Here is a 22,633-nt window from a genome sequence, read left to right on the forward strand (position 1 = left end):
ACACAGGGAAAGGAAGAGAGAAAATCTCAAGCAGGTTCTATGTCCAGCACAGAGCCTGACTCCAGGCTGGATCTCACAACCCTGAGATCATGACCTGAGCTGAAATCAAGAGTTGGACGCTTAGCCGACTGAGCCACCCGGGCGCCCCATGCAAGTCATTCCTGGTGCAGACCTTTGCACTTGCTGTCCTCTTTCCAGAAATCTTCTTCAGCAAGCCCTTTGCATTAAGGTGTCCTCATTTTATGCATCACAGCTACTTAAAGAAGTCTAGCCAAATCACCCTATCTCCCCCTTACCCATTTTATATTTCTTTTGTAGTTTTTATCAATACTGAAAATACACTCTAATTAAAATTGTTTCCTTGTGTATGAGCTGTTTTCATGACTCAGTGTCAGCTTTCATAGTCTATCTAGTTCATCAGCACGTCTCTGTGGCTAAAACAGTAACTGAACATCATAGGAACTTAATAAATATTTGTTGAGTGAATGAATGGATTAATTTTCACATCTTCTCATAGTCTCAGTCCATCCACCCCTGCTCCAAATCAAACATCACAGAGATCATCCAGCTCAATGCTCTCGTTGTGTATGGGGGAGAAACCAATTGACCAAGGTGAAGGTTGTCTTGGGACTACCTCCTAACTCCTGTCCCGGCATGCTTCGGTATATCATGCTGCCAGTCACCTTCCATCCAACCTCTTTGGTGCCTTGGTGCTATTGGCAACACACAGTAACCCAGCACAGGTAACTAAAGGATATGCAAAGGCCTTGGTCTCTTATGTTCTATTTGTATAAGGTTTCTCTGTCTCCTGTCTTCCTTTTCTCCTTCCACCTTTCTTTCAGATAGTCATCGGAGTTCCAGTCTTGTTCTACCCTCCCCACTGGTCCCCTGGGTAGTCAAGTCCATTGCTGTGACTTCAGCTACCATTGCCATGCCAATGAGCCTATCCCTTCAGCCCAGATTTCTCTTGTCATCTCCAACTCACACTTCCTACTGCTTATGAGGCCTCTCCATCTAGATGCCCTCCCTCCCCCTGGGCATCACACATTTTGTATTTCTAAAGCAGACTCTATTCTCCATCAAAATAGCTTTTCCTTCACTGCTGTCTATCCAATGGATGGAAACAGGTTAGTTAGCCAGGCAACTTCCTCACTTTGTGCTTCCTTCAAACTTAAGGACATATTGACTCTACCTAAATAATTATTGTATCTATTTCTCTCGTTCCCACTGCTAATGCTTTAGTTATACCTATTATCTTCTCTTATATGGATTACTGTAACAATCACCTAATTATTTTTCAAAATTTGTGCCCCTTTAGTGAGGCATCAAATCAATGTTCTGGGCCATAACAAGCTTTTAAAAAACATCTTAAGCTTACTTCTTTGATATAGTCCAGAAATTAGCAGGATCAAATTAGTAGCAACACAGAAATATTTACTGGCACTCTTTCCTTTTTTTATATATAAAGGTCAAAATACTCAAAATATTTTCAATGAGCACAAAGAAACATCTAACAAAGAAAGCCAGTCTTCTGCTCTGATACACCGAACTCGAGTGGAGAAATGCTGCATATGAATAGCTCTCAGTGGATAGCACTATCAAATTCGGTGGCAATTTAATTTTAGTATGATTTATATATCCAACATGGTCATGAAAAAAGTTTGTTTCTCCGCAGTGTTACTCTCCATACTCCTTATGTCTCCTGCCCCTTTGCTCCTTGGAATAAATGCTGTCCCCTCACTACATATTAGCTCTAGCACCCATCTTGGATTTGAAATAGCCAGATACAGTAACTTCAAGTTAGTCCAGTTCCATGATCTGGGCAGGAGTGAAGTTTTTCATTCACCATGAAATTTTTTCCAGTGTCAACGAGTCCAATAATCATGCCCCCCTCGAATCTTTCCCCTTCCTGAAGCTTACTCTGAATTTGGGCAGGAGTCATTCCATGACTGTCTATCACCAGCTTAGCAGGTTTCATGTCCTGGTCCTTGAGAGCAACATACACAGGGTAGAATTCCTGTGACGGCCAGTGAAGGGATGACAAGGGGTCTCTGATGTGGACTTGGCTTAAGACAAAACAGTCAAACCTGATGTTCTTTCAGCTTCCTGGCCCTATGGTGTTAGTCCTGTGGCCTCCTTATCTCATTTAGTTGTTTTCTAGGTTGCTGCCGCCCAGCTCCAAGAGGGCGGCAACTGTGGGGGGTTCACCACTCTATCTCAAGGGCTTTCCCCAGTCTACTCCTCCACACTATTTGCATTTCTGACCATCTGTTTTTGTTATGTGCTTTGTGGCCTCTGAGAAAACAGTCTTCCACTTGCCTCAATGTCTTCCTGTCCTGCATAGGGCCAGGTGAACAAGCATCCCCAGCAAAGGTACTGCTTTCCTGTGGCAGGGGACCCTTTCACGTCCTCCAGATCCATCTGGCCTGACATTCCCAGTATGCTGGGCCTACCCGGGCCTGTGGCCACGTGGAGGAGAGGGTCAGCTCCTCATGGCCCACTGAGACCACCAGGGCAAGGACCATGACCAGATGAGGGGACTGAGGCCATGAAAAGACCTCACCCTCCCCACACAGTCTTACTCTCCTGCCTGAGTTCATTTATCCCTCGCACCCGGACCACCTCCCCAGCCCCGCAGCCAGCCCTGCTGCCCGCCCTGCTGCCCAGCCATCTATAAGCAGAATTTTTCAAAACATGCAATAGAACAGAATGGAGTAGCAGACCATGCAGTAAAATCCCAACTGTTTTTTATGGTTGTGTGTATTCAGGGTTTACAATGTAACACTGTGGATCATGGCCAAAACATTTGAAAGGTCCTATTTTAATTTGTTACTCTGCCTCTATTTTTGTCCACCTTATGTTCACTTTCCACCCTAGGAATGACCTTTCTAAAAAGTGAATGCAAATAGGGAATCTTTAAGCACCATATACCAAGTCATGCAAGTCTAGCATTTAATAACGGTGTGATAATAGAAGACTTAGATCAACGCTGACCCTCCAGCTCCCCATCTTTAAAGTTGGAATAATAGCTTTATGAATTCAAGGCTGTGGGCCAGCCCCATGCCAACCACTTTCAATCATATATCCCTAATCTTCACAGAAATCCCCAAGTACTTATTGTTACCCTTACCTTGTTAAGGAAGCTGAAGCTCAGAGAAGTAAAGAAACCAAAGCTCATGGTCAGGTTGCTAGTAGCTTGCTGAGCAAGGAGTTCATTTCCATATTCCCCATGCTCTTTTATAGAAAGCATGTATTTCTACCCATCTAAAGTCTGAGATTTAAAATCACAAAGCAACTTCTATTGACTTCTCACACATTCATTTAGCTCAATCAGTTCGGTATTTATTAAGCATCAGTTAAGTACACAGCATTGAGTTGGGGACTAGAGGGGAAAGAGGAGTAAAATGCCATCTGTTCTTATGGAACATACATTTTACTCGGAGAGAGAACACCGATAGGCATGGAACAACGGCAAGCTGACTAGAGGTGCTGAGCACCTGAAGTACATTGGACATGTAAAAGTTCTAACAGGTGTTGTCCCATTATAAATTTAAATGATAGTTAATGAAATAAATCAGTTTCTATTTTGCGCAATGCCTGAGGGATCCAGATTATGGGTATAATTTACAGATGAGGGCTCTACATGGAGATACATGAGTCTAAGTTACTTTTTTTTTCTTTTTTAAGAATTCAGCATAAGATGTCCCATTTCAGAGACTAGGATTATTGGACTAACATAGTCTCTTGCACTTTAAAAGTAAACCACATAGATTTGTGCTTGATATAATTATCGATATATATATTTCCCCCCCCAAATAAATTGGTCTGCTCTGTAGTCAAGAACTAATAGGGACCAGTTTTTTAAACATCATTCTTTAAAGGGCTCACAGGAAGCTGCCTACTTAGTCACTCATCAGGACAAGCCTCGCCCTTCCACACTTTGTTTACTCTCTCTGCTGTCCCTGTTTATGGTTTCCAATTGCTTTTCCACTCCTTTAGTGAGCACCATGTTCTGGCAAAGCTGGGAAATTCAGTTTCTCCCTGTGTTATGAGCTTACCAGCATTTCCATCAGGAGTTCTGTAATATGAATGGGGTGGGCGGATGGCTGGATGGACAGACGATGGACAGTAGGAGAACTGAATGCTGAAGCTGTGGATTGGGAGGGAACTGCCTGGAAGGGCGCTGCTGCAGCTCGGGGCCCAGCCCTGGTGCGCGAAGGAGGCAGGAGGCCCAACGGTATGCCCTAGGCCCCTCGCCGTGGCTCAATTGGAAGATTTGGATTTCTCTCTGAAGTATTACAAGAACCCCAAAAAACTGACATGAGTTATAACATTACCTTGGTTTAACTAACAGTCACTCCAAAATTCTACAACGTTGTTACCATTTCCTGAAACTAAGCTCTGTTGTATCTTGGCTACAACCTCTGAGAAAACCCTAAGAGGAAATCGGAGGAAGAATGGAGTTTTCCATTTTCTTTCTTTTAATTTCTTTGCTTGCAAATAAAATGGGTATTAAAGCCTCTAGAACAAAATCAATACGACTCACATCCTGTTTAGGTCAGCTAAATGACATACGTGTTTAGGCAGAAACCAAAAGTTCCTTTCACTTTTACTATTTTTTCCACGCTAGAGGTTCAGAGGACACCAGGATATTTCGCAGCTGGATGGGACTTTGCCAGGTAGGTGCACACGCCCTGCAGTAACGTGCTAAATGGGGTCGTTGGTCAATGAACCGAAGGGTTAAAAGTTCTTTGTTCTCTGGAAAATGATCAGATCCATGGTAAAATATCCAGAAAAGATCTTTGAAAACATTGCCACAAGTATGAAAACTAGACAAAACATTTGACAAGAAAAAAGACAACTTGAACTGTAACCCATACAAGCCTCACAGCCGCCCTAATATTCCCAGCCGGCCCGAGATAACGGGATTCCTTTCTTGTGATGTGTGGGACTTAATATGTATAAAAGAAAACAGTGGCTTATGCTCAGTGACGGCACGATATGAACGTTTACACATCATATCATACTTGGCAGGAAGATAGCATGGATCCGGTTTAACCCACCGCAAACATGCTATCAGGTAAATACGTCTGAGGCCTGGTGGGAATGTGAAGGGACAAGCACCTCTCATAGGCTGTGATGGTCAGACTTGCAAAATAAGAAGCCAGAAACTCAGAAATGGAAAGTAGACACACACTCCCTTTTCCAAGACAATGTAAAAACTTCCAGGCTATGTGGAATAGAAGAAAAAGATTAAAATATAAAGAAAGGCACACACAGCAGAAAAGCAAAGGATAAACTTTACAAACATTAACAATCAGATTGAGCATATGTTATCCTGGAGGAAGGGCTCACACTGGTTTCTTGGGCATGCCAAGGTGAAGGGACAGGATCTCAGAGAAGGTGCAATCACAGAAGCAGAAGCTTGGTTTTGTTCACTCGAAAAAGATATACCGGGGGCTGCCTATGGCTACATCACTGTGCTGGATGTAAAACTATCCTTTAGAGGTGAAAGGTTGGGATTTTGTGACCCATTCTAGGGCTTGCATCTTTACATGCACGATCAAATAGTTCTGAAGTTTGAATCCAAGGGTACGTTTTTTACTGTTTTTGGTTTTAATCCTTTTTAGAGGGTGCAGAAAAAGAAAACAGTCACATGAAGCAATTGCTGAACTAATCTGGGTTGAAAGTGATGTGTGGAAGAAAAAGGTGTAGTGTTGTTTGTATACGCATGTGTGAATGTGTGAGTGTGTGGTGCGTGCACGTAAGTGCAGATGTGTTGAGCACGCACTGAGGTGCTAGAGAAATTCAGCAGACCTCTCTCTCATCTACTTATTCACCTCCTAAAGCCACTCTTCAGCTTTCAGATTCCTAAGTCACTTGGCCACATTTTTTGGTGAGAGGAGTCTTTTGCCCAATGTCTTATTTATGTGCCCCAAAATAAATGCTTGTGGGTGAGTTTCACGAATCACTTTCTTTTGTTAATAGTTTCAAAGGAAACTGATGGTCCCCAGATGGGATGTGGGTGGGGCGGGGGGGGGATGGGTTAAACAGGTGATGGGGATCAAGGCAGGCCCTTGTACTGGTGAGCACTGGGTGTAATATGGAAGTGATGAATTACTAAATTCTATACCTGAAACTAATATTACACGGTATGTTAAATAGCTGGAATTTAAATAAAACTTGGAGGAAAAAAATTTCAAACAACCATGGTTTTGGTAACTAGCAGCATTTCAGCCTAAGGTATAATGAATCATTATACTTGAAACGTTGAGCATCTCTCTTTGTGTGTCTCATGAATAAGTAAATAAAATTTTAAAAAGAAGTCCTTAGCATGGTTTATCAGGTGCTTTGGGATTTATTTGACCCTTGTCCACCTTTGCAGCCTCACTCCATCTCTCTTGCCCACTCAACCCACAGTCATTCTGAAAGCCCCTTAGGACCTTAACTCATCAAAGGCCTCGCACTGCAGTGCCCTTTAGGTTCTCCGGGAAACAGACTCGGGCAGGGTTAGTGCTCAGGATGTTTATTAGGGAGTGCCCTTGAAGTCACCCCCGTGAAAGGGAGGGGGCGGAAGCAGGATTGGAAAGGGAGAAATCAGGCTGTGAGGCCCATGACAGCCTCAGCCAAAAGTGCAGGCTCCTGTGCCACCGAAAGGGCCCCTCAAGTGGCCTGTGCGGACGTGACCTTGGGCGAGGCACCTTTCTGCAGCTGAGGCAATGCCCATAGGGCTGCCAGCACGGCCACTGCCTGGGGCAGCAAATCCTTCCTCAGAGGAGGAGCTGTGCCCGGTTTGCATGCTCACCTCTCCTGGCATTTACCTTGCAGAAAGCTCCCTTCTCCAGTTCACCAGGGGAAGGAACTTCCGCTGGTCCCTTAGATCTCAGTGTAGTCCTCACTTTTTTTTTTTTTTAAGATTGATTATTTATTTATTTATTTATTTATTTATTTATTTATTTGGAAGGAGAGAGAGAGAGAGCAGAGACAGCATGAGCAGGGGTGGAGGGAAGGGAAAGGGAGAGGGAGCATCAGACACCCCAGGGAACAGAGAGCCGGACTTGCAGCTGGATCCCAGGGCCCTGAGATCCTGACCTTAGCTGAAGGCAGATGCGTAACCAACTGAGCCACCCAGGTGCCCCTAGTCCTCACTTGTTTAGAGAGCACTTCCCGGGTTCCTGAACTAGCTCAAACTTCTCACGTTTCTTTAGGACCATCCTTGCCAGAATTCTCCTCACACTTAATTGTGATCAGCCGATGGTAACTCCACGAGGACAGAGATAACTTCCATTATAATCTCCTCTAATCCTCCGTGCCTACCACAGTCTTAGCACATAGTAGGTACTTGATAATTATTGACTAAATGAGTGAATGAATCCGAGGCCTGAAGAGCATTGCGAGGAGGAAACACTTTGCACTTGCCAAGCCTTCTAATATACTGACTCCTTGCGGCATGATGTTGAGGCAGAGAATTCCTTTGGATCGTGTTGTCAGACTGCCCACCCCATCAGTCGTGGGTGGATCACATTCTAGCTGTGTGACTGTGGGTAAGTTAATTAATCTTTCTAAGCCTCGATTTCTTTACCTATAATAATAATAAAAGCAACAATAGTATTTTCCCCCTAAGGCTGTTGGGAGGGTTCCGTGACATAATCTACATGAAGGGTTTATCATAGCTCCCGGAATTTAATAAGGCATAAAAGGCAATAAGTAAAAGCTAGCTGTAATTGCCATCTGTAAGTTCTTAATATACCTTAAAAAAGAGAAGAAATATTAGGAAAATTTTTTTATATTTGTTATTACAATGCATCAAAGTAGTGAAAAATTAGAACTCTATTGATTTCCCTACACTTGCTTTATGATGTAGGATTAGTTTTTATTTAGTTTTATCTGTAGAGGATGGAGAATAGCATTATCTTCTCATTTACTTAGGGTCTTCTAAGGTTTTAAATAAGTCCTGTTCTTGTCCTCTCCTCACACAACCTAGGCATCTAATTCAGCATACTGACCATGTATGTACCTTACAAATAGTGGATGTGTGCACGTGCGTGTGTGTGTGGTGTGTGTGTGTGTGTGTGTGTGTGCATGAAGCATGCCTTTGCTTATGTCTGAAATGCACCTTAGGAGATTTCTGCTTCAGTATGAATTGACTCTTCAGCTCAACAAACACCTGCTGGACGAGGTCTTCCCTACTTCTCCCAAGCCACTCCTGCTTTTAGAGGAGTAAAAGCTTTTACAGGTAAATACCAATAAGACCATTTACACATCTGGACTGTTGTGCCCCTGCATCACGTCTCCCCACTAGACTTGAGCTTCTTGACAGTAGACCTTCTTCATCTTTCGTATCCGGCACATTCCGACCCTCAGTGTTTGTTGAGTTGACTTGAATTAGAAGAAAAACACCGGATCCCTTCAGAAAGACACAAATGATAAAGAGGTTTAGGTAATCTGCGATACACTCAAAAAACGAAGTAGGATTTAAAAAGCAAGAAGTCAAATGTTTTCTTTTTAATAGAAACATAATACTCATGCCTGAAATATTAACGTACTACACAATGACTTATCACAAAATGCACATTGGACTACAGGCCAGCTTAACAAATGGACCATTTCGAAGCCCCTCTGGTGCCCCCTCGAGCACTGATCCTGATAGAACATTTTCTTTTATGTCAGAAAGCATAGCTGAGCCCTGAGAGGTTAAATTTTTCCCCTCATAAGGAATTTCAATAATTAACTGTCCTATGTAAATATTTATTTTTTTATATATGGAAATCATTGACAGGAAATAAATAATTGCCCTGCCCTGCTTTCTTTAGGGGCTGCCATGGCAACAGGATGTCAGTCACTTACCTCCATCCTTTCACTGGCATGTACTTTCACATTCTCTCATCCTATAAAGAAATACACTTAGCAGCCCCCTTCTATGCCTTTCTGACTCATTTCTGGGGGAGTTCTTTTTCTCCTTTGTCTCCTTTTACTGTGTGTTCTCTGTCCCCTATGTTCCTCCTGATTGAAATGCTTCCCCCAGGGAACTGAATCATCTGACTGCTTTCTTTCTTTCTTTTTTAAAGATTTTATTTATTTATTCATGAGAGATACAGAGAGAGGCAGAGAAATAGGCAGAGGGATAAGCAGCCTCCCTGCAGGGAGCCCAATGTGGGACTCGATCCCAGGACCCTGGGATCACGACCTGAGCTGAACCACCCAGGTGCCCCTGACCGCCCTTTTTCTAACTCCACCATGACTTATTATATACTTTTTAAAAATCTCTGGGAGGAATTGAAGTTTTCGTGAGCCAGTGTGATTTCTTTATTTAATCTTGCAGGTAAAGATTAAGAGGGTATAATATATGAAGATAGGTTAATGACATAATAGAAAAGATGACAAATTTAACGAAAATGATTTATACTCTTCTGAGTGTCCGGCGTAAGAACATGAAGAAACTGAAACCACGAGCAACCTCAGAAGGGTTGATAGTAAGAGTTGTACTCAGGATACGTATGCCACAGTGATATAAACAACCCAGCAGCAGAAAGCTTTAAAAGGTACAAGTAACTGAAAATGTTATTTATTAGTCAGCTAGAAGAAAGAAAATTAATAATCAGAAGAACAGACTACTTCTCTAGAAATGTCTCTTTTCTTTATGTGTCATGGTACATTAGCTTTTTTTAAAATTATCATTCTTAACGGTTCTTTCCATTTCTTGTCAATCTATGTCATTTAAAGAATTGATATTTGCTGAGATTTGCAACTCCAAGATCTTGCATGCTAGGAACCAAAGGGTTTCTCTTAAATCTTAGTGAGATGCCTCTCATTATATTCTTTAAAAACATTATAAAGGGGGTGCCTGAGTGGATCAGTGGTTGAGCACCTGCGTTTGGCTCAGGACATGATCCCAGTGTCTTGGGATGGAGTCCCCCATCAGGCTCCCCACAGGGAGCCTGCTTCTCCCTCTGCCTGTGTCTCTGCCTCTCTCTCTCATTAATAAATACATAAAATCTTTTAAAAAAACATTTAAAAAGTTGGACTAGTAAATATGTTTGAGCTCTCCTTATATATTAGGGATAGAAAACTGATCTGGGAAATTCAGTGCTGAAGATACCTGGTGACTAAAATGAAGAAGAATGAATTTTGGGATCTTATAATATCCATAATTTCACAATCTCACATAATTTCACAATAGTTCAGTGAAAGTGTCTTCAATAACTTATTCCTCCCATTTGAAAAAAATAAAGGGTGATGAAGTTACAAAAATCCCACCTAGAAGAGGAATCTTTTTACTGTGTCTATTCATATAAGTGAATGTTTCTCTGATAGATTTTGAGAACCTCGGGGAAGAAAATGTGTCTTACTCATCCACAGCACCCAGGATGATGCCTAAAAATGTAGATGTTTCAAGCCTCCTAACCTTCAAATCGCAATGTCAGCCTCAGGATCTCTCTCTCTCTCTCTCTCTCTCTCTCTCTCTCTCTCTCTCACTATCTACTTCCAACAGCCACAGAATTGTTACCTCAGAAGGGAAATGTCTTTGAATCTCATCTTTCTTCGCCATCTTCAATTCTCTCTCCTTAGAAAATCTTGTCTCTGAGGAAACTAATCCCATTCATGAGGGCTCCACTCTCATGACCCACTTTGCTTCCAAAGGTTCCACCTCCATATACCATCATAACAGGGATTAGGCTTCAACATATATATTGGGGGTGGGTGGACATAAAGATTTTGCCTATAGCAGTATCTCTAACACATGGTTTAAAATTTTTTGCTGAAAGCTGGAAGGATTAAATAATAGTAATAGAAAGAATTTCTGACTTTTTTTTAAGATTTTATTTATTTATTCATGACAGGCAGAGAGAAAGTGAGAGGCAGAGCCACAGGCAGAGGGAGAAGCAGGCTCCATCCAGGGAGTCCGATGTGGGACTCGATCCTGGGTCTCCAGGATCACACCCTGGGCTAAGGGCGGTGCTAAACCGCTGGGCCACCAGGGCTGCCCTGACTTTAAAAAAAAAAAAAAAAAAGACCAGGAAACAGTTTAGAAACAAGGTGGTGGGTGAAAGCAATCTGCTTTCAAAATGTTTTCAAAACGTGATTGCTTCAGTGGGCATTTAGTAAAATCATTAAGAAGACGATACAATTAGCAAAGAATAAAAACTATTAAGTCTAAATAAACAATGCCACAATAACAGCAGCTAACATTTATTGCTCAATTACTACAGAATTGTTCTATTTGCTTTCATGAGCAAACTCATTTAGTCCTCACAACAACCCTATTAAGTAGTTAGTATGATTATGAGCTGCCTTTTGAAACTGAGGCACTGAAGGTTTCCCTGTGAATACATGAAACTAGTAAATGTCGCGACTGGGATTTGAACCCACACAGTCTGGTTTGAGAGCCGTTTGCGTAGCTTCCACACCAGATAAATAAAGAGCCACAGAAAGAAACGAATATCAGAGAGAGAAAGATTTTTTCAAAAGATTAAAATTTCCTATCTCTGTTCTTAGGGGAAAGAGTCAAATGAGAAAAACCTATATACAAATAACTGGTAATGTTTCTTAATACTAGGCTGGGGTGGGAGATGCCTGGGTGGTTCAGTCGGTTGAGCCTCTGACTCTTGGTTTCAGCTCAGGTCATGATCTTAGGTCATGAGATCCAGTGCCACATGCGCTCCTCACTCAGCAGGGAGTCTGCCTGAGGATTCTCTCTCTCACCCTCTGCCCTTCGCCCTGCTCCTCTCTCTCTCTCTATCTCTCTCTCTCTCTCTCCTGCTCTCTTAAATAAATAAATCTTAAAAAAAAAAAAAAAAGACTAAGCTAGTCCAGGAAAATTTATAATGTTTCTATAGAGTGTGGTTAAGGAAGGCAAGTGAGACTCAAACTCTAAGAACTGAAAGAATGTAACAGAAACATGGATTTATGGAGAAAGCTTTGACACATACCCATCTAACACTATGGGACAGGCTTCAGGGATACGAAAGAACTGTAAAATATAATTCCTGCCCTGAAACAGAAACACTGCTGTTGCAGAAGATGTGATGGTCACACGCAAAGTACTTAGATAATAGATAATAAAATCTTAAATTCTGTGGTACAGGTAAAAACTGCAATTATAGAACACCAAATGTATGTTAAATAGTAGAGTTATTTATTCTTAAAGGGAATTTTGAAAATTAAACTGGGAATTCTTATTCTCAGATGCTTCCAGAATCATCCCCTCCACAGAAATTTAAAAATAAAATAAAATCGCTATTCCTAGAAGATTCCATAAAAATTAAGTTTAAGAGACAAAGAACAAAACTGAAATACATAGTTCTAGGCTGAATTTTTATTAAAACACACACACACACACACACACACACACACACACACAACAAGCTTTGTTTCGTGGTATGAGTAAAATGGAATAGCAGTAGGAAAACTGCCTCAGGAAGTCAGAATACAATATAAATCAGTCAAACTTTCCATACCTTTCTAGTTGCAGGAAATCTTAAAATATCACTCCATTCTGCCTGTGTGTGCAGCAAAGGCAAAGGTTTTAAGGCATTCAAAGTACTTTATAAGGTAGAGATTTTATGTTTTATCAAATTAAAGTAACAACTTACGTGTTAACCTTATCTATGAATGTCATTTTGAGGAAGGGGAGTACATTATAAAAATTATAGGAAGTTTTACTGAAATGGGATGAAAGAACTCTACAAGAAAAAGAAATTAACTCAAAGTGAATAAAAGAAAACAAGATATTTTTCTGGCTGTTCAGGATGACAGATTTTAAGCTCACTGAAATGATAATTAACTACAGAATCAGAACTACCTAGACTAGCCAGGGTGCTGCTGATGTGGAGAGGGAGGGGATTTTAGGGACCCAAGGACCGGAAGACAGACTGGAAAAACAGAGGCCTCCTTGAGAATATGCGAGATGATACAGAAATATTCTAGAACTTACTTCTTGAACTGAGAAGTTCAGAGTTATTTGGGCTTAATTATCTGGCATCCAGATAATTTGGAATGAATTGCCAAATTAGGCATCTCAAAGGTCAGTGCAGTTATTAGGTCCTCAACTTTATCCTCCAAATAAATTGTAGCTTGTTTCAGGGGTGGTTACCGTCCATTTCTTCCTTCCCGGTATCTACTCCTTTGGATCTGGGCTGGTTTGTGACATCTTTGCCTAAGAGAATACAGTGAAAATGATGTTGCATGACTTCCAACCCTAACTCCCAGGTCTTGAAGCCTCTACTTGAATCTCTTGGAATGCTTGCTCTTTATTTTTATTTTTATTTTTTTTATAATTTATTTTTTATTGGTGTTCAATTTGCCAACATATAGAATAATACCCAGTGCTCATCCCATCAAGTGCCCGCCCCCCCCCCCGCCCCCCAGTGCCTTGCTCTTTAATTTGTCATGCCGTATGAAGCCAAAGTCAGAAATGGAGAGTGGCCATTCAGAGAGAAGAGAGAGAGAAATGCCCTCCCAGTCCCCAGCTCTTGCAGATACTCTGGCCCAGGAGCAAGACACATGAGTTTCAAAGACGCTTTCAGATGACTCCTGCCTCAGCTGACCCCGACTGAGAAGGGCCCAGCCTTGTCTGTTAACCTCCAGAGCAGTGAAACATAATAATAAGTTATTGTTTTAAGCTACTAAGTTTTGGGAAGGTTTGTTAACCCAGCAGTAAATAAGTGCAATTAATATTTGCAGATGGATCTAACAATTTTTAAAAATATTTAACTTATTTATTCATGAGAGAAACAGAGAGAGAGAGAGGCACAGAGAGAAGCAGGCTCCATGCAGGGAGCCCGCCGTGGGATTCGATCCTGGGTCTCCAGGGTCACGCCCTGGGCTGAAGGCGGCGCTAAACCGCTGAACCCCTCGGGCTGCCCCAATTTTTTTATTCATTCATAACAATATAAAATTCTGCACCACCCTGTCACTCTTGAATATAACTAATTCTACGTATCTATCATATGTTTAACTGAGCGATACCTTCATACTGTTATTTCATTGGGCCCCAAAATAAGTTGTATATCTTGTTGAAATTTGTAAGGTTATAAAATAGCACAATAAAAGTGACATACACATATTCATGTATTCCATAAGTTTATATTAATGAAAAATGGTTATATATTCTTTTTTTAAATAAATAAACTGTAATATTTAGAGCAGCTTTAGGTTCACAACAAAATTGAGCAGAAAGTACAGAGCATTCCCATATACTTTCACACATTTACAGAACTTCCACTACCAACATCCAGGCCGTACTGTACATTTGTTACAATGGATGAACATACGTGGATGCATCATTATCACCCAAATCCGTAGTTTACATTATGATCACTGTATGATTTATGGATTTTGACAAATGTGTGATAATGCTCTGTATCCACCATTACAGTACCATATAGGATAGTTACACGGCCCTAAAAATCCTCTGGGCTTTGCCCATTCATCCCTGCCTCCCTTCTAACCCGAGGCAACCACTGATCTTTTTCCTGTCTCTGTAATTTTGCCTTTCTCAGAATGTCGGACAGTTGGGACCATATACTTAGTACGTGGTACTTTCAAATTGGCCTCTTTCACTTAAAATATGCATTTAGGTTTCTCCCATGTCTCCTCATAACTCAATTATATATTCTCATCGAAAGAATACTCTGTCATATTTTCTTATCCCTGACTCATTCTTTAAACCCTTTTACATTTAGTTTCTGTTCACATTCCTCTATGGAACCTCATGACCTTAAAGGTGACAAAAGATTTCCTAGTTCCAAAATCCAGCCTTTTCTGCAGCATTGACTATTGCTGCCCACTAATTCCTTGAATTCTTGCCTATGGTTTTGTGAGACTGTTCTTTTCCTTCTCTTCAGCCTTTCCATTCTCCTACCTTTTGAATCACCATCCTACACAGTCTTCGAGAGTAGGTACTCCCCAAAGGCTGCCCTTGGCCTTGGCTGTACTCCTCATTATCATCTCAGCATGTCTTTCTCTCACACCCACATTATCTTCCGTATCTTCAATATCTAAGAATAATCTTTGATAGTTTCTCTTGCTTCTTACATTCAGCAGTTACCAAAACCTCTCAATCCTCCCTCCTTGTGACATCTTGAGGTTGTTTCTTCTTCTTCTTCTTCTTCTTTTTAAAGATTTTATTTATTTATTCATGAGCGACACAGAGAGAGAGGCAGAGACATGGGCAGAGGGAGAAGCAGGCTTCCCATGGGGAGTCCAAGTGGGACTTGATCCCAGGACCCCAAGGTCACGACCTGAGGCAAAGGCAGATGCTCAACCACTGAGCCACCCAGGTGCCTGTGGTTGTTCCTTCTTTCCATTTCTTCAATCTCTTCCCTAGTTGAGGACCTCATTAACTCCTCTTTAGAATTATAGCCACAATATCTCTGCCCTCGGCCTATTTCCTTCTAGCTCATTTTATTCAGTCTTGCTAGATTAATTTTCCTGGACTGCCCTGCTGATTGAAGCCTACTTTGGTGTCATTTGAAGTATAAATGTACATTTAGGATGATTGCAAAAACTGTCATTTTTATACATAATTATGAATAACTTGTAGCTAGATAAAAAATAGTTAAATAGGGCACCTACCTGGGTGGCTCAGAGGTTGAGCATCTGCCTTCCACTCAGGTCATGATCCCAAGGTCCTGGAATGGAGTTTTTCATTTATTTTATAAATGAAATCTTTAAAAAATAGTTAAATAAATAACATCTATCTGATGAAAATGCATCAAATGAAATAAAAAGACATCATCTTCAGTAAACTGATTATCAGGAGAGGGTGAATTAGATGACACAAAAAAGAATATTATATCTCTTTTGAGCCAACAAGAATTTATAAAATTATGAATGTGAGGCAGAATCATAGATATATAATAATTATAATATTTATATAACAGTACTTGTGTGCTGGCACTCTAAGGGCAATGGTGATATTAAACAGGTTACTTCAGCTTCGTATGAATCAGGCATTTGGAATGAAGAACCAACTAGCAATAATTTTTAATGGACAGTATGGCATATCGAGGATGTACTTCTGCTTTACTTGCCTGCTGGGAAGTTTCTGGGTCTCAGTCAACTAATAACATAATGAGTTGGACTGAAAGATACCAATAGAATGGAAAACCAGAAAAGAAAAATATCATATAGTTGTCATCAGCACTGAAATAAACATGATTGTCTGTTGTCAACTTGGCATCACTGCTTTCCCATTTATGATCCATGCATCTCAGAGGAAAAATAGAACTATAGTTCCCAGAATCCTCCTCCCCAGATGGTTCCAGGTCAGAGTCTGCCTGGAACAGGCACTTATGTGACATCGGAAAGGGAAAGAGCAGAAGCTATTTTTCAAGCAGGGCAGTGACAGATAGATGTGTGGGCTGACAGTAGACATGAAGTTCACAACAGCTTCTGGTTGAGTTCCTACAAATTACCTTCTTTGGTTCCATACACAATTGAGATGACTTAGTGGTAGCTGTTTGAGAATTACCTGTTTTAGTGCTGCAAGCTTATTTTTTTTCTAAAGATTTTATTTATTTAGTCCTGAGAGACACAGAGAGAGAAGCAGAGGCACAGACAGAGGGAGAAGCAGGCTCCTCACAGGGAGCCTGATGTGGGACTTGATCCCTGGACCGGGATCATGGCGCGTTGAAGGCAGATGCTCAACCGCTGAGCCACCCAGGCGTCCCAGTGCTGTTACCTTTCATAGCTGATAGAACTTTCTGAGGTTGAGAGAAAGAAGCTCCAGAGAAAGTTCTCGGAGCCAGCCTCCTTGGCAATGCAAACTGAGATTATTGGCACAGCTTCCCTGATCTTTAATCTCCTGACCCTTCCAATGTTTGTGGAAGCCTCTAATTTCCATATTAAAAGTCTTCATATTTCATATAGATACAGTAGCTTTTGTGTTTTATATGAACTTTATTTAATACAATGTGGAGGTTACTATGCATTGTCCACACTGTTTTGACAGGGTCTTCAAAAATTACTATGCATTGTAATATGGTAATAGAATTGTTATCCAAAAGCAACAAAACATACTACATATGAGAAATTTTTTAATTACCTTGTCATATACTTATAAAACATGTTTAAACAAAATGGAATAGGAGCTATAATGCTTAAAAAGGGTGATTGAACATAAGAAAGCTTTAAAAACTTTCCATATAAAAATATTAACATAGCAGGCCTTACAGAATTAAACATTGGCTGCTTCCAGAGAAAGTAAATCCTCTGCTGGAATCTCCTAAATAAATAACTGAACTGATATGCCTCAAAACCATAAATGTTTCTTAGGTAATATATACTAAATATTCTCCTATTATTCTACTCTAAGTGTAACCTCTTTAACCTTCTTGATTATATTGTAAAAGACTTTCTGGACATACTCTAACAATCCATATTCATACTTGCATTGTTTGAGAATGCACATTTTACTATATCATCACCTTCATTATGATATTTTTTCCACTTTTTAGCTAGTAAGATTTCAAAAGCATTTTAAAGAAAGTTGTTTCTTTTGGCCTTTGATTTATCTGGCATTTATAATATTAGTCTTATCTAGGTAAGAAAACACAAATCTAAAAACCAGGAAACATGATATTATTTTTGGTTCTCTTGTGGATTTTTCAATCTGGCCAAATATTTGTGTTTTCAGTTAAAAAAGGAAATTTTAAAAAAAGGATTGTTTGCCCTGACTCTTTCCTTTTTTTTTTTTCCTCTATGCCCAATGTGGGGCTCAAACTCACAACCCTGAGATCAACAGTCACATGCTCTACCAACTAGGTGCCCAGCACTCTCACTCTTCTTTCTCAAAGTAGCAACATTTGAAAAATAAAAACAGAGGAAATTCAATACATTTAAATATGTTAAGTTGAAAGCAAATATTCATTGTCTTATTTATATTCGTTGGGTCACACTAAGTCCTGGGCAGTAGAAGGACCTGAGGCTGACTCGAGGCCTCACCCTCTGGTAGGCACACAGACTAGCAAGCAGGCAACAATGCAGGCCCATTGGTCTTTGTCCAAAGACTGTCCACAGTTGTTTCAGAAGCAACGCTCTTTGTGAAGTTTTAGAAGGGTAAAAATAGAGTCCTGCATCGGGCTCCCTGTGAAGAGCCTGCTTCTCCCTTGGTCTATGTCTCTGTCTCTGTGTGTGTGTGTTTTTCATGCATATATAAAAAAAGGATAATATATATATATATATATGTATATATATATAATGTTATATATATATTAAATGTTATATATATATATATTTATTTATAACATTTAATACATAACATCCCTGATAGAGCCTATGGCAGCCTCCCATAAACAAATACAACATTTCTGCAGTAAAATACAACATTATAAATAGTTTCACGTCAGTTCAGGTCAGATTTTGCTGCCAAATAAGACTTGGCACCAATCAGAAAATAAACTTTTGCTTTTCAGAACTGCAAATAAAGGACTGTAGACCTGCATTGTATGTTCTAGGCTAGAGGTAAGAACAGAGTACAATGGGAATGTATAGGTTTGGTACCCAATCCAGGCTGGCTGAGGGCTCATGCATTGGTGGAGAGAATATATACATTAGTTCATAAGTACCAATGAAATAAAAAGGTCTTATTGTGTTATTGCTCGAGAGAGTTGGGAGAAAAGTTGAAGAGGAGATTGTTGCCTGATAATGAACTTTGAAAGAGAGCTTTTGGGTTTTCTTACTTTATTGTTGTGTTACAAACTGTCAGATACTTCCCATTGTTGTGTTACAAAGTTAACAATGAAAACATTATTGTCGGTCAATTCAATTCTCCTACTAACAGAATGAAAAATATTGCAGACAACACATTAAATGGCAACATCTTCATTTAAACAACTATTTCTTGCATGTCTAGGTTATAGTCCAAGGTTTTTATATTCTCTTAGTATTCAGTGGGTCTCCCTGGCCCAGCCAGGCTCCCTCCTACCCCACCATACAGCTGATTATCTGACTTTCATGCCTGAAAACGTTAATAAGAGCTCCTTGTTGAAAAAAAAAATTCTCTCTCACTATCTAGATCAGCAATTTACACACAAATCTGGGGAAGAGCACAAGTACTAGGAAGCTTTATTGGGATTGCAAACTGGAGGGTAAAAGGGTAGGAGGCAGGACAAGGGCCCATGCTCAGGAGACACATACAGAGCAACGTGATCCAGGCCAATCAAGAGTTTCTTTTGGACATGCCCCTTAGAGCTGAAGTGTATGGAAAGAAGGTCCAGAACTAGAATCCTCTTAACATGAACTTAGAATATCTCAATGTATCAAATATTTGTGTGTGAAGAGTCATTTCTTTTTTATTGTTGTTGTTTCTTCTTTTTTCTTTTATTTATTTGTCAGAGAGACAGAAAGAGAGCACAAGCAGGGGGAGCGGCAGGCAGAGGGTAGAAGCAGCCTCGTAGCTGAGCCAGGAGTCAGACTGGGCTCTATACCAGGACCCTGTGATCATGGCCTGAGCCGAAGGCAGATGCTTAACCGACTGAGTCACCCAGGTATCCCTGGAGAGTCATTTCTAAAGTTTGTTTTCTATAGTGTTTTAGAAGTGTTTCCTTTTTTCCAATCTTACTTGCACAAATTATTTGTGATATTTTACAAGGTGGGCTTCACTAAACGATGCAAATGCTGGACCTGATCAAGATGTACTTTTAAAATATTTAAAAGCTCTAGAGAATCCCTTGGTTTGTACACTGCAATGTATTTACAAATACAAAATTCTAAACACTAGCTATTCATTTTTCCTAATTGGGACAAAGGTAAGGCACAGAATATTAAAACCTCAAAGATTGCCATTTGATTTATGACTATGCAAACTAGAGAAGCTTGGCTAAACATAAAAATGCAAAGTCTGTTTCATTTCTTGTTCCTTACCTTGAACTCGAATCTGCAAGCAAGGACAGAAAGAAGGCATATAATGCTCCCTCTCCCATTTTATTTGCTTAAACACAAAAAGATGGTGGACCCTAATTCTGTTAGAGTCTCACTACTGCCTCCCATGTCTTAGGTAAGATGTTCACCTAACTGGGAATTTATTTCAGTGATAATTTAAAAACAATCTGTTCCAAATGGAACCTAATTTTCCTAAGGTAAGGTTGATATCAACTCTTGAGAGTGAGTGGAGTGTAAAAGAGAAATTACATTCCTTCTTCCTGCAAACATGGGACCGCACTCCCTGAAATAACCTTGTTTTTGAAGACTGGAATTGATCCTGCAAGATAGGTTGTAAATATTAAGAAAATAAGAGTCAGAGGCAGAACTATATGGGGGACCCAATTTATAGGAAGCCCAGTCAAAACCAGAATTTGGATTTCTGACTCCTTGCACCATGTGCTTTCATACCATATATGGCAGGAAATGCATTTTCTCAAAAGCGTTCATGCATTCCCTCAAACATATATTTATTAAGTAGTGATTTAGTCTCTATATAGCAGTACTTGCCGAATGTCAGGCACTGCATGGGGATACAGCAGTGTACAAGTCATACAACAATCTCCGACATTATGGACTACATTTATATGGAGAAGAGAGAAAAGAAATAAAGATAAATAGTAAAGTGCATAATATACCAGATGGTGGGGATCCCTGGGTGGCGCAGCAGTTTGGCGCCTGCCTTTGGCCCAGGGCGCGATCCTGGAGACCTGGGATCGAATCCCACGTTGGGCTCCCGGTGCATGGAGCCTGCTTCTCCCTCTGCCTGTGTCTCTGCCTCTCTCTCTCTCTGTGTGTGACTATCATAAATAAAATAAAATAAAATAAAATAAAATAAAATAAAATAAAATAAAATAAAATAAAATAAAAAATATACCAGATGGTGGAAGTACTATGAAGAAGACTAAACAAAAAGGGACCAAAGGTACACAGCAAAGGGAGACTGTAAATTTAAATAGTTTGGTCAGAATAACCATGCCAACGAAGTCCACTTGAACAGAGATTTGAAGGAGAAGAGAGGCGGTAAGTGGATGGATAGCTATGGGACAGCATTCTGGGGAGGGAAACAAAATCAAAACCCCTGATGTAGGGGGGTGTCTAGCATGTTGGAAGAGAAGCAAGGAGGGTGGTGTGGCTGGAGCAGAGAGGACAATGCAGAGGGTACAGGAGGTTATGCTGGGTCATGCCAGGCCAGCCTGGGTTTTACTCCATGTGAGGCTGAAAGCCATTGAAGAGTTTTGAGAAGAGTGACAGGACATGGATAACATTATAGTCTTGTGTTGGCTACTTTTTGAGAAGAGTCTAGAGGTGCAACTGTAGAAGACTGGTTAGGAGTTTCCAACAATAATCAAGGGGAAATGTCAGGGAAGCCGAAGAAACAGAGGAGATGGTCTTGATAAGCTGTTAATTCTGGAGAGATGTCAAAAGTGGGGTCAATAGGATTTCTTGATGGTTTGCATATGGGTGTGAGAAAGGGGGAGAAGAGTCAAGGATGACTGCAAAGCTTTTAGGTGAGCAACTAAATCATGAAGTTGTCATTTACTGAAATGGGGAAGGCAGTGAGAGCAACAGACCTGTGAAAAGACCAGGGAGTTCGGTTTTATGTATTTATTTGTTAAGATTTTGTTTATTTGACAGAGAGAGAGCACAAGTGGGCAGGAGGGCGTGCAGAGAGGGAAGGAGAAGTAGGCTCCCCACTGAGCAGAGACACACCCCCTCCACCATCCCCCACAACACGGAGCTCGATCCCAGGACCCTGGGTTCATGACCTGAACCCAAGGCAGATGCTTAACCAACTGATCCACCCAGGCACCCAAGGGAGTTTGATTTTGGACATGCCAAGTTCAAGATGGCATTTAAGATCACCAGGTACAGGTTAAGCAGGCAGTAGAATACACAAGTCTGGTGTTCAGGTGGGAGGTCTAGACCAGATATATTTAGGAGGTCAGCAGCCTATGCATGATATTCCAGTTCCAAGACTGAATGAGGTCATCAGAAGAATGATACTGGATAGAGAAGGGGCCAGGGAACTGAGCCCTGAGCAGAGCAGTCAGTGGAATGCAAGGCGAACTCTTTCAAATGCTGCTGATGGCTCAGCTCCAGGAGGACTGGAAACTCGTCCCTGAGTGTCACAGTGTGAATGTCATCAGTGAGCAGCAAGTGCAGGGCAGTGAACAGTGGTTAGCTGGAGTAGAGTGGGTTCCGGGGCAGGGGCAAGGGGAGGAGTGGGAGATAGCAAGAGGTCAGCTTCTATGGACTTGCCATATTTTTATGTGATTGTTAACTATAAAAAAATTTTAGTAACTATAACAGGAATCATTACTGAATGCCGGGGCTATAATAGAATATAAAGCCCATGCACTTTATACATTTAAAAAAAAAAAAGAATTATTCTTCCAGTGAAATGTAGTTCACAGATGAGAAAAGTGATGGTTAAAAAAATTAAGTCAACTTTCCCAAGGTCCCATGTGTGGTAAGAGGCACAACTAAAATTTGAATTTAGGTCTGTTTGACTCCAAGCCTTCACCCTTAACCACTGTGCAACACGGCCTTGCCCTATACATAGTCACATTCTGTAGGCAATTAAGTATTAAATAGCTGCATAAGGATGATTCTTTCCTGAGGTTAAAAACTAGTTTGGAAATGTTAAAAAACAAAATTCAACCAAATAGATTTTAAAGATCTTATTGGTTTTGTTCAACAATTCATG

At 40.6% G+C, this 22,633-nt stretch overlaps 1 long non-coding RNA gene across 1 annotated transcript; it reads right to left on the reverse strand.

The window, feature by feature from the left end:
* Positions 1-4,740: 4,740 nt before the first annotated feature.
* LOC112918219 (uncharacterized) lies at positions 4,741-20,680 on the reverse strand. The gene is made up of 4 exons (XR_012000740.1): positions 20,562-20,680; positions 15,577-15,632; positions 12,935-13,156; positions 4,741-8,407 (listed from the first exon to the last, which is right to left on the reverse strand). It is a non-coding gene; the product is annotated as an uncharacterized lncRNA (long non-coding RNA).
* Positions 20,681-22,633: the final 1,953 nt, after the last annotated feature.

This window comes from Vulpes vulpes, chromosome 3 (assembly GCF_048418805.1).
Source record: "Vulpes vulpes isolate BD-2025 chromosome 3, VulVul3, whole genome shotgun sequence".
In the NCBI taxonomy this organism is placed as follows: Eukaryota; Metazoa; Chordata; class Mammalia; order Carnivora; family Canidae; genus Vulpes; species Vulpes vulpes.